The sequence below is a fragment of the Cebus imitator genome, unplaced genomic scaffold, assembly GCF_001604975.1.
Source record: "Cebus imitator isolate Cc_AM_T3 unplaced genomic scaffold, Cebus_imitator-1.0 Scaffold104, whole genome shotgun sequence".
NCBI classification, from domain to species: Eukaryota; Metazoa; Chordata; class Mammalia; order Primates; family Cebidae; genus Cebus; species Cebus imitator.
In genome coordinates this window covers 32,212-44,298 of record NW_016107419.1, presented here as the reverse complement: position 1 = coordinate 44,298, position 12,087 = coordinate 32,212, and the positions used below count along the sequence as shown (strand labels likewise).

General features: G+C 37.9%; 1 pseudogene; it reads left to right on the top strand.

Annotated features, from left to right (window-relative positions):
- Positions 1-12,087, top strand: part of LOC108310510 — a 115,558-nt pseudogene that overhangs the window by 77,512 nt on the left and 25,959 nt on the right.

The following is a 12,087-nucleotide window of genomic DNA, read 5'->3' as shown; positions in this document are numbered from 1 at the left end:
ACGTGAGTCCTCTGTGGTCGCCGGCATAATAAATGACTCTGCAATCTGGCATACTTTTGTCTCGTGATAACTTTCCACGCTCCGGTCAAATATAACACAATTATATCTTCTATTTTGGAGATGAAGTCTGGCTTTGTGGCCCAAACTGGAGTGTAGTGGTGTGATCTCAGCTCACTGCAACCTCTGCCTCCTGGGTTCAAGCGATTCTTCTGCCTCAGTGTAGGAAATAAGAATAAATAAAAGGCTTTTCTTCAAAGCTTTCCTCTTAGTTCATTATGAATAAATAATATCCATATTATTTAGACAAGCCCAGGCAAGTCTTAGGTCATAGCTTATTCCCCTTCCTTATTTGGAAATGTTATTGCTTCTCTAAGCACTCCTCAAGTTGCTTCCTCTTTTCCTTTGTTCTCCTTTTCCTCTACTTTTTTAGAAAATTTCCAAGTTTTTAGCCAATTGGATCAAGCATAGAATGTGAGGTCACATTCCAGCCAATGGAAACTAGACACAGCAGTAGTGTGATTGCATTAGGTTATCAAAGTTATAACACTCAGCCTCCCAAGTAACTGGGACTACAGGCATGCACCAGCACGCCCAGCTGAGTTTTGTATTTTTAGTGGAGACAGAATTTCACTATATTGGCCAGGCTGGTCTGGACTCCTGAGCTCATGACTCACCCACCTCAGCCTTCCAAAGTGCTGGGATTATAGGCATGAGCCCCCACTCCCTGCTGCAATTGTTTTTGATATCTAACAAATCTATACTAAAAAATGATAGTAATTCAATGCAAAATTAAGATAAACAATTCTTTAAATGGGTTGCTTGAAATGCCCTGTAGACAAAAATCATATGTTTACTTTTGGCTAATTCCCACCTCCAAACTGTATTTCTACATTGGAACAAAGCTGGTAGAGTCACACATATGAGGAGCCACAAAACAAGAACTACAGATGAAGAAGGAGAAGGGTAAAAATGTGTCTGAATAGTTGTGGCAGTTTTTAAAACAAAAAAAAATTTCTCACATTTGTTTTACATCCTTCCCAATAAAAGATGGAGTGCATGTTCTTTCTTCTTGAATCTGGGCAGGTTTGTGACTGCTTTGACAAGCAGAGTATGATAGAAGTTATCCTATGTGACTTCCAAGGCTAAATTAGCCAAGACCATTTAGCTTCCACCCGACTCTCTTGGAATACCTGTGCTGGGGGAACCCAGGTGTCAGGTAAGAAGTACAGCTACTCTGAGACCAATATGCCTGAGAGACCATATCCAGGGACTCAGGTCAATAGCCTTTGCTCTGCTCCCAGCCAACAACCAGCATACACTGCCAGTCATGAGTAAACCTTCTGAAACATCCAGCCCATTTGAACCTTCAGATGACTACATATCCACTAACTACTAACTACAACAGCCGACAACTAGCTGTAATTTCATGAGAGCTCCCAAGCCAAAATTACTCTCACTTACTGATTCACAAAATTGTGAGCAAAGTAAAATGCTTGTTTTAAGTCCCTACTTTTGGGATAGTAAGTAGTAGCAGTCACAGGGAGATTTAAATTATTTAACTAAAAGACATTGTTCCAACCCCAGATTGTTGATGGTAGAATACCTATCCATTAACTAGCATCACAAAGCATCCTTAATAAAGGCATCTATCTGAATGCCAGATCCAGCCTGAGGGAAGACCTGCACTGGAAGGTAAAAAGAACAATGACTTCCAGGCAGCATTGTCTTCCCGACTTTGAGCTGAACTCTCTCTCCCTGTAACTTTCACTCATCTGTCCTAGTTCTGCCTTCTGATGCCTGAAAATGTCTTCTCTCTTCTTCTCTGTGACATCAGAAAAGATTATGCAAATATAATAGGTCAATAGAAAAAGAAAAGCCTTCTTTGTTCACAGGTCCTTTGAAGCATTAAGACATTAAAGAAGTGTTCTCTCCTGAGTTCTCCCTGGGGGTCATAACATTTACACATTCTTTGCATATGTCCTTCTGTGCAGGAATGGAGAAAATGACTGTATGTAAAAAAACTCTTTTTATTACAGATTTTTTTTTCTTTAATTGCATTTAAGATGCTCACTGTCAGGCATCCATGTGCAAGCCCAGACCCAGAAAGTCTGAAGGTACAGAAAAGAGGATCACCCCTACATTGCTTGTCAGATATTTACTTGTCCAAACTTTCTATAAAATAGTTTGATAATATAAATCAATAGCCTTTAAAACAAGCTCCCTCTATAACTCAGAAATTTATGTCTACCATTTAAATGTGGAAATAATCGGTGAAGTGCACAAAGTTTTATCTATTATAATGTTCATCAGAGCATTAATCACCATTGGGGGAAAAAAGAAACTCAATGTATTTATGTATTCTGGTAGAAAACTGGTTGAATAAAACCTGGTATATTCATGTAATAGAGGCCCTATCTAGACATTGTCTTGTGATAGAAAATATTTGATAACAAAAAAATACATATAGGTGTTAATTTACATGAAGAGGTTATAAGATACATAGATATGTTTTATATATATTAGAAATATGTAAATATATATTTTATAAATATATATTATTTATATATAAAATTATATATTTTATATATACATATATGCATATATATTTTCTGTCTGGTAGAGGACTTTTGGCCCCGTTCCCCAGCCATGTGGAAAGGGCGTAATTCCCGAAAAGGAAGGCCCTTCCTCCCCCACAGGGAGGGTCCCTTATCTCACTCTATCCTGGCCCGGCCCAAGATCAGCAACCTTCCTGCCCAGCGGCCCACTGAACCAATCACCATCCGCCCCACCAGCTCTCCTGTAACCTCCCGTCCCGCCCGGCAGGCTTCCCGCCCAGCAATCAACCTAGCCAATTACTACCTGCCAGGTCAGCTCTCCTACCGCCCCAGGCCCTCTGTCCCTATAAAGTCAACCGAACAAAGAAAGCGCGCGCGATTCATCCCCGTCCGCCTGAGTCGCCCGGAGATCCCAATAAAGTCAGTACCGGCCACCACGAGTCCTGCCTCATGTCTACTGGGGGCCTGCCTCCGTGGGTTGGGGTCCCACAACCAGGGGTCGCACAGTTTCATATATATATCTATGAATATATATATTCATATATGAATAAATATATTCATATATATTTATATATACATATATGAATATATATATTCATAGATAAATTTATATATGAAAATATATATTCATATATATTTATATATACATATATAATGTATATTTTATATAATTATATATATAGGTTATATTTATAGAGAGAGAATGTTATGTCAATATTCTTTTTAATACAAAATAAAATCCCACCAAAATATTTGTACTGGCAATGTGCAAACATGGAAAATTATGAGTAATTTGTATTTTTTTTTTGTACTGTTTTACATTTTCTGAACTTTTTGCAACAATCATCTTAATTTTGAAAATAGAAATATAGACATAGATGTACAGATCCAAGCAGGCAGGTATAATATTTTGTGAAATTTACTAACTATTCAAATTCTATGTGTAAACAAAAACAAAAAAGTCACTTCATGATGAAGAACTATTTGATAAGAAAGAGGATAGAAATAAGAGGAAACAAACGAAGCTCAAAGGAATCACAGGTGCCTGAAATGTGTCCTTTTTTGGAAGGGGACTGAGTAATGGAGTAGAAAGAACTCTGAACTGGAAGTCAGAGTGTCACAGGTATTCAAACTGGAGTGACTCCATCTTGATTAAGGGCTGGGTATAATGAGGCTGAGACCTGCTGGGCTGCATTACTAGAAGGTTACCCATTCTTAGTCACAAGACATTTACTTCAAAGGGAACAGATTAATAATGTTTACTAAATAGACTCAAGATTTCACAGATCCTGGAAATGTCCTGATGTTCCAATATCTTAAGGACAAAACTGCTCTTAGTTTAAGTTTTGCTTTAAAGATAATAATAGAGATTCTTGTGAAAGTCAGTAGTTACACAAAAGTTCAAAATCTTTCCTCACTAGCCCTTATAATAGAGCACACTTCCCCCATTTTTTTTTTTTTTTTTTTTTTTTTTTTTTTTTTTTAGCTTTGTTATCTTACATATAAATAAGCATTGTGCCTAAGGTCGGCATTCTCCAGAAAGGCCCTGCTCGATGGAGAAGCCATTATTTTGTTTCTTTATTTCTCTAATAAACTTGCTTTCCCTTTACTCTGTGAATTGGCCCCGAATTGTTTCTTATGCAAGATCCAAGAACCCTCTCTTGGGGTCTGGATTGGGACTCCCTTCCAGTAACTAGAGCACACTGGATTTAAACATAGTTCTGAGGCTGATTTGATCTATGGCCCAAAACAAGACACCGACTCCAGGCCTGAGTTACCTCGCTTAAAAATAAATGCTATAGACAAAAGAATATCAAATTTCCATCCAACTTTAAAAAGATACGTTTTTCTGTTGAATTAAGATATGATTCATATTTTAATGATTTTAATAGTATTAAGCAGATTACACTACAACTAGAGTTGTCAGACAAAATGTGAGACATAGATTTAAATTTCATGTAAATAGTGAATAATTTTTCAGTATATGTATGTCTCATGCAATATTTGGGACATACTTATATAAATTTTTTAAAAATAAGTATAGAACTCCTTTTACAGGCCGCATACACTCAGCACTCCCCTTTGAGAAATGTTTATGCTACGAAATATACATATACTAAAAGATTTGTTTATCTAAAATTCAAATTTAACTACATTTCCTGTATTTTTATCTTCTAAATCTGGCAAATTTGGCTTAGTTTGTACAATTGACTGTCATATAATGTTAACGGGAAATTATAGAGTTGACCCTTGAACAAAATGGGTTTGAACTGTGTGGATTCACTTACATGTAGATTTTTTTCATCCAAATGCAGATTGAAAAATATAGTATTCATAAGATAGGCAACTCCAGACTTTTCACATAGGCAGTTTCCTCAGGGCTGACTGGGGGACTTGAGGTTACATGGATTTGAGTATGAAGGAAGTCCTGAAACCAAACCCCTAGTATACCACTGAGAAACGACTGTACTTCACTCTCTCCAAATTATCTTAATATCTTATTTCCTTTCTTGCTCACTTCTGATGTCTAGTCTCATGTTAAATTGCGAGTAAAGCTGTTTATCCTGGGATAACCCATTTTACAGTCATGTCAGACATTGCGGCTGCCCAGGAAGAGCATGGCCTCAGCTTAAAGCCAGGGTAGATCTTGGGGGAGTTGCAGGTAGAGACTGCACTCCATGTAAGGGCAAGTTCCCTTGTGGAGGGAGATCTGAATGACCACCTGTCTGGTTCCCACGGCCCCTCAGTGGGTGAGAAACATATATACTCAGGGCCCAAAAGCCTTTCTCTCTTCTGCTTGAAAACTTGCCTCCCTGAGAAAAGAACTACTTACTGTAACTTAAAGCAAGGTCAACAAACTTCTTAAAGGGACATAGAGTAAACATTTTTGGTTTGGTGGATTACATATGATCGCTGTTATACATTCTGTTTTTAAAAATCTTTTAAAAATACCCTTAGCTCCAGCAGGCCATACAAAAATAAGTCATAATCCAGATATCACCCATGAGTCATTCTTTGCTACTTCTTGATTTAAAAGCCTTTTGTTTTCAAAGTACATTTATGTCAATAAAGTCTAAAGATCTTAGGTAAAGGAATGAAATTCTTACTTCTCAATGAAATTCTTGTGGAGCTTTGGGAATGTGTAATTATCAGGAGACAAAGGAGACATCTCTAATTTACCCAAATCTCAAAATTGTTAGTAAAGAATATTGTAAATGCAAGAAACACACAAATGAAAGCCCAAGCCTAAACTGGTCTTTGTTAATTTTATGGTCAGAAGAGAATATATAATAGGCACCTACTCATTCAGTGAATGCTTGATTAGTTCGGTTTACCAAATACATGGTTTTCATGAAGAAATCACTTTATTTTTTATTTTAAAATACCTGAGATTTTGTTTATGAAAACTTTAGAGTTACCTATACCTGCTTGTATCTTAGAACTATCCAGATGATGATAGAGCTTTTTTTGATTAATATTTAGCCTGTTTTTCAAGATCAAGATGTAATACCACTATATTCATTAAAGAAAACCTATCCCAACCCCCAGCCCTAGAAGAGTGCATTGTTCAATTTAAACATCAATGCAGTCTTTTAGTTGCTTTTCTAACCCTCCTTGTGGGTTTTCCTCTGTTTCCTTGTAGCACCCATAAGTCAGATAGACCAAATTGCATTCTTGCCAAAACCAATTAGCTGTGACATCTTGACCAAGTTACTTAACATTTCGGAGGTTTCAAAAGACTCATTTGAAAATGAATGTAAAATCACCTACCTCATTATTTTATTGGAATGTATAAAAATAATAACTTGTGAAAAGTTCTAATACTGAGCCTAGCATGTAATGTATGTTTACTAAAGGAGAGCTGCTTTAATTATAACTCTCCACTGCTTAGATCACATTTTTTAATTGTCTCTTCTTACCAGGCAGTTAGCTCCTTCAGGTCTAGGATATGCTTTATCTGTCTCTGTATCCCCGGCATCTGTCACATAACAGGCCTTAGTAAAGATTTGTTGAACTGAACAAAGCCATCACACAGACCTAAACCCATTAATAAGGCTCCTAATCGCTTTATTGGTACATTTTTTGAATACATACTTTAAAAAGCAAGACTGCAGAATAGTTGATATTGGATTTGTCCTCAAAAATTTGGAGCTACTGTACTTATACCAAAAATAAGAAGAAAAAGTTACAAATAACCATAGGGCACTTGAAATTGGGTCACTGCTTGGAGAATGCTTTATTATTGGTGGATTAAAGATGAAGCAGGTCCCTAATTGCAGCTTTAACTTCCACATGTCAGTGTCAGCACTACTCAGGGATAAACTTCTAAAATGATAATACTTTGATTTAGTATTAGACTTTACCATTCAGTGCACTTTGGTACCTATTATTTTCTTTTATCCTCACAATGAGCCCAAGAGGGAGAGCAATTTTACAGATGAGCAAATAGCAGCACAGCAGGTTAAGTGACTGACAGAGGGTCACAAAGTGATTTTAATAGCAGAGCTGGGCTCCCAGACAGGCTTCAGACTCCTAGTCCTGCACTTATTTCCTAGGACAAGGGTGTTCCCTTTCCAAAATCACAGGACAGGTCTCCTGGAGGAACTGATGTCAGCACAGTGCTGTTCAAGTCTTGCTGAGTATTCAATAAATGCCTGGGGAGGGAAGGCAGGAAGTGAAGAAGGAAAGAAGGAAAGAATGTAGAAAGAAAGAAAGGAAGGGAGGGAGGAATGGGAAGGAGAGAGAGAGGAAGTGTATTAGTCTATTCTCATATGGCTATAAAGAAGTACCTAAGACTGGGTAATTTATTGAAGAAAAAAGAGATGTAATTGGCTCATAGTTCCACAGGCTGTATAGGAAGCATGGAAGCATCTGCTCAGTTTCTGGGGAGGCCTCAGGAAACTTACAATTATAGCAAAAGGTGAAGGAGGAGCGAGCACTTCACATGGCTGGAGCAGGAACAAGAAGCGGGGAAGGTGCCACCCACACTTTTAAACAACCAGATCTTGTGAGAACTCTACCATGAGAACAGCACCAAAGGGAAAAATCTACCCCTATGACCCAGTCAACCTCCACCAGGCCCCACCTCCATTACTGGATTACAATTTGAGATTTGGGCAGGGACAAAAATCCAAGCCATATCAGGGAAGAGGCAAAAAAGAGGGAAGGAATGAAGAAATGGAGGGAGGGAGAGAGTATATTGGAAGAAAATTTTCAATGTAGCCACCTATCATGTCTGGAGAATTGTGGTGAGAGCTATTCAGATATTTTAGTGGTAGCTACCTCAACCTCCATCAGAATTTTCAGGTCTGGATTACAGCAGTGTCAAGATGGCTAAACTAAATATGCTAGACAATTATATGTAAAGCCATGTTTGCCAGTCTTGCTAATGAGCTATGAACACATAAAGCTTGTTGATTCATCACTGATTTCTAAAGGCCTTGGTCACCATTTTGTACTAAAAAATTTCTGTCTCTACATATAATTAAGTCATTGAGGACATTCAAGGGTAACAATGAGTCCAATAGATTGTCTTTTTATTGAACAGTACTCTACAGTTTACAAAGCACCTCTACCAAAAGACTTTGATCTTTCTTAGGTCTTGATCCCTTTGAAAAGGTGATAAAAACTGTAGACCTTATTTTCAGATAAAAGAAACAATAGATTATATACATACACAAACACAAATTTACATACAATTCAGGGTAGATGGGAGATGGGACTTCACATACATTTTTTAATAAGATTTCACAGAAACCATTAAAAATCTATCATTGATAAATTACATTATTTTACACTGATATTAAATGATGTATAGCCTTATGAGGTAGGTAAGCATGTATTATTATCTCATTTTACACATGAGGAAATTAATAACTCAAAAAACATAAGTGACTTATCTAAGAGAAAAAGTTAATTAGGCAGAACTAATACCATCTCTCCTAACTACTGGCCTGAAGCTCTTTCCCTGTATTATGGTGCCAAAGTTATAGGTGAAGACATAAAAATTGTCCCAAGAAATGACTTGACTTCTCCAGATATGAGTTATTTCAAGAAAGTAACAGCACCCTCCTTCCCTGTCTCAGATGCTATTTAAAATATTGCTCTTTAAGACTCCAGAGCATTTTAACAATCACCAAAATCTACATTTCCCCAAAGTCCTAATTGAAATGCTGATCATGGATATTCATGGCCATCAGTCTTGAATTTATAACCACTTAATCCTGTGTGAGTAATGGAAGCATTTTCCAAAGGTTAAAAAAAAAATGTTAAGGTAGGTAAGTGCTAAAATAGAAGTAGGGGAAAGGGAGGTCATGGGAGTGCAGAAGAGCCAGGTGCAAGAATCCAGGCCTAAGGTGTGCTGGCATGAATACCTGGAGGCAGTAAAATACCCGCATGGTCAGATTCTGCCAACACTTTAAAGGCAGAGCCAATCATTTGTGAATGAACAATAATAGGTGTGAGCAAAAGGGCAAATTAAAGTATGTCTTCAAAGTTTCGGCCTGAGCAATTAGAAGGTTGGAATTAGCATTAACTGAGATGAGAAAAAAGGGGATTCAGAGTTCACTTTTAGACATGTTAAGTTTTATACACCTGTTAGATAAGCAAGTGGAAATGTCTGAGAGGTAATTGATATTCAGTCATGAGCTGCATGTTTCAGTCAGCGATGGACAAACTATATGAACGTGATCCTATAAGATTACAATACCCCATTTTTATTGTACTTTTTCTATATTTAGACACACAAATACTTTGTGTTACAATGGCCTACAGTGTCAGTACAGTAACAGGCAAGCCTTGGAACAATAGGCTATACCAGATAGCCTAGATGTGTGGCAGGCTCTGCCACTGAGGTTTGTGTAAGTACCCTCTTTGATGTTTGTACAATGACAAAATTACTTAATGATGCATTTCTCAGAATGTATCCCCATTGCTATGTGATGAATAACTATACTTTTAAGTAGAGAGTTCCAAGAAGAGGTCTGCACTGGACATAAACCTTTGGGGACTGTGATATATAAATGGCATTTAAAGCCATGAGATTGCATGAGGTCACCAAGTGAATGAGTATAGATATAGAAGAGATCCAAGTACTGACCTCTGAGAACTCCAGTGTTAAGCAGTTAACCACCTCTAATGCAAACATCTTGGGTCATATGCTCCTACATGAACCAATCAATCACTGCGGCCTGGGAAATGCAATGTTCTAATGGGTAGGGGCCTGACATATCTAAAACAATCACTATGGGAATAAAAATTACATTAATCATGTTTAGACCTACCAAGAGTCACCTCTGAAGTTGTGTAGAAAGAAATGCAAGGCCAAGCTCCCAAAACCACATGCCTATACATAGAGAAGTGAAAGAGACATTGGGGCACGCGATGGCCACCACACCAACCATACGCCTTTAAGTTTTGTGTGGTAGCTGTGAGATTTTGGACCTTAATATTAAACAAAGCTGCACTTAAATTTTGGCACTGTCACCAACAGTGTGACCTTGGGTAGGTTACTGAAATTTTTAAAACTGTTCATTTGTAAAATGAGAAAACTAATATCTCCTTCTACTTTAATAGATATCTGGGAGGAATCAACTGAGATATTACATATAGAGTGCTCAATGTAATGCTTGATACATTGTAAATACTCAAAAATACTAATTACTATTATTCTTTATTGGTCTGGGTTTACCTGAAAGGACAGCCTGAAGCAAAGACCCACCTCTGTGCAGGTACACTACTTGGGAGGTAATCCTAGGAAGCAGGAATACAGGGAGGATGGAAAGCCAATACGGGGATCCTTCACTACTGAAAGTCACTGGGGAGGGTTTGCAGGGGACCTTCTGGAAAACATTATAGAGTCTGCCTTAGAATGGTGTTCTGGGTGATGACAAAGGGAAACATTTATCTATTAACTCGTATTCTTGAATGATCAAAGATATACAGTGGCTTCCACTGCATCAACTAAATTCCCCCACATTTCCAGGTTGCTAAAGCATTAGTTGAGTGGTTCCCTATAGGTGTTTTACACTGTTGCTTCAGATAAGACTCTGGGCATGAAGCAAGAAGCAGAGGCCAAAGTGAGCCACTGTCACACTGGCCCTGTGCAAAGCAGATTGAAACCAGTTCAGAACGAGTCCTTGCAAAAGTGGCTGGGAAGAGGTAGGACAAGACGATATAAGATGAGCTCAAAACATGTATGATAATTACTTTCTTATCATAATTATTATTATGATAAATGCTAAATCCTTGTATCTGAGATTATCTATGGCTCTTTTCCCCATTAGATGCTGATGTTTTGAAATGTAAGCCTAATTTCTTTTCTTTTTACGCCTATATCTCAACTCAGTGTTTTGCACATAGAATAGTCAATATTCGTTAAATTAAAATGAATTAATCTGACATGACAGAAAAAAAATGAATGGGTATGCAAATCTATAATTTGCAATATATGGGGTGTGTGTGTACGTGCTCTTTTATCTATGTTTTATTTTCTCTGTCAATTTGAAAGCAACAATTTGATGCAAAAGTCTTGAACTGCTTTATTTCCTTTGGTCTCCGCCAGAAAAAACAACAGAAACAACCAAATCCTGATTTTGTACAAAAAGCAACAAGACTGAATTTTTTTTTTCTTCTCTAATTGCTTCCCCAGCTACCTTTCCTAGATTCTTAGGAATTAGTGGTAGGAGAGGCACAGCTCAATTGGTTGTGCTGAGCTGAGCTGCTCTGAGCTTCATTAAGGCCTCAGTGATGTGGGCAGAAGCCCCTGCTCTATCCCCCTGACTGCTCAGGCGGTGCTAATACATGCCAAGGTCAGCCAACTTCTGTCCCCACTGTGTTGACAGAGTCATCCACATGCTCTCCCTTTTCACCCTAGTTAAGTAGAATCCCATTAGCCTGGATGTGTAAGACTGGATTACATTTTACCTCAGCTTGTTCTATCCAGTATTTTCCCACATGCAAATGTATTTTTTATTATTTTCAGTACTCATGTAAATTATACACCAAGACAATGTAAAGATTACGGGCAAGGCCAGCCTTATACATAGACAACATAAGCTACCACCCACATGGAATAATTGAAGGGCAAGTTCTTCCTCCAATTAATGCATGAAAGCCCATTATGATCATTTTATTCCTCTTTGCTCAGTTTTCTTCCCAACGCATCCAAGATTAACTGATTTGAGGGGAATGAGATTTAGCATACTTGGTCTCTAATACCTTAATTGATTAGCTTGACCAAGTGCAGGTAGAGCTAGACCTTCTAACCTTGGGAGGAGGGAACATTTAAGGTAGGAGTTTAAAGGCTAAGAGGGTGGGCTAGAAAATCTGAAGGGGATTAAAGACACTACAACCTTTAACCCACAGTTTCATCAGCAAACCCCTGAAAGTGGGAGTGGTGAGGCATTTTCAAATCCTGGATCAGGTTCTTAGCTTTCTGTGGTCACACAGAAGGCATCATGGGCCAAGCAGGAGCCACTGACTAAACCCAGAGAAGAGCCCTGCAAACAAAAATCTCTCATATCTGCCTTCA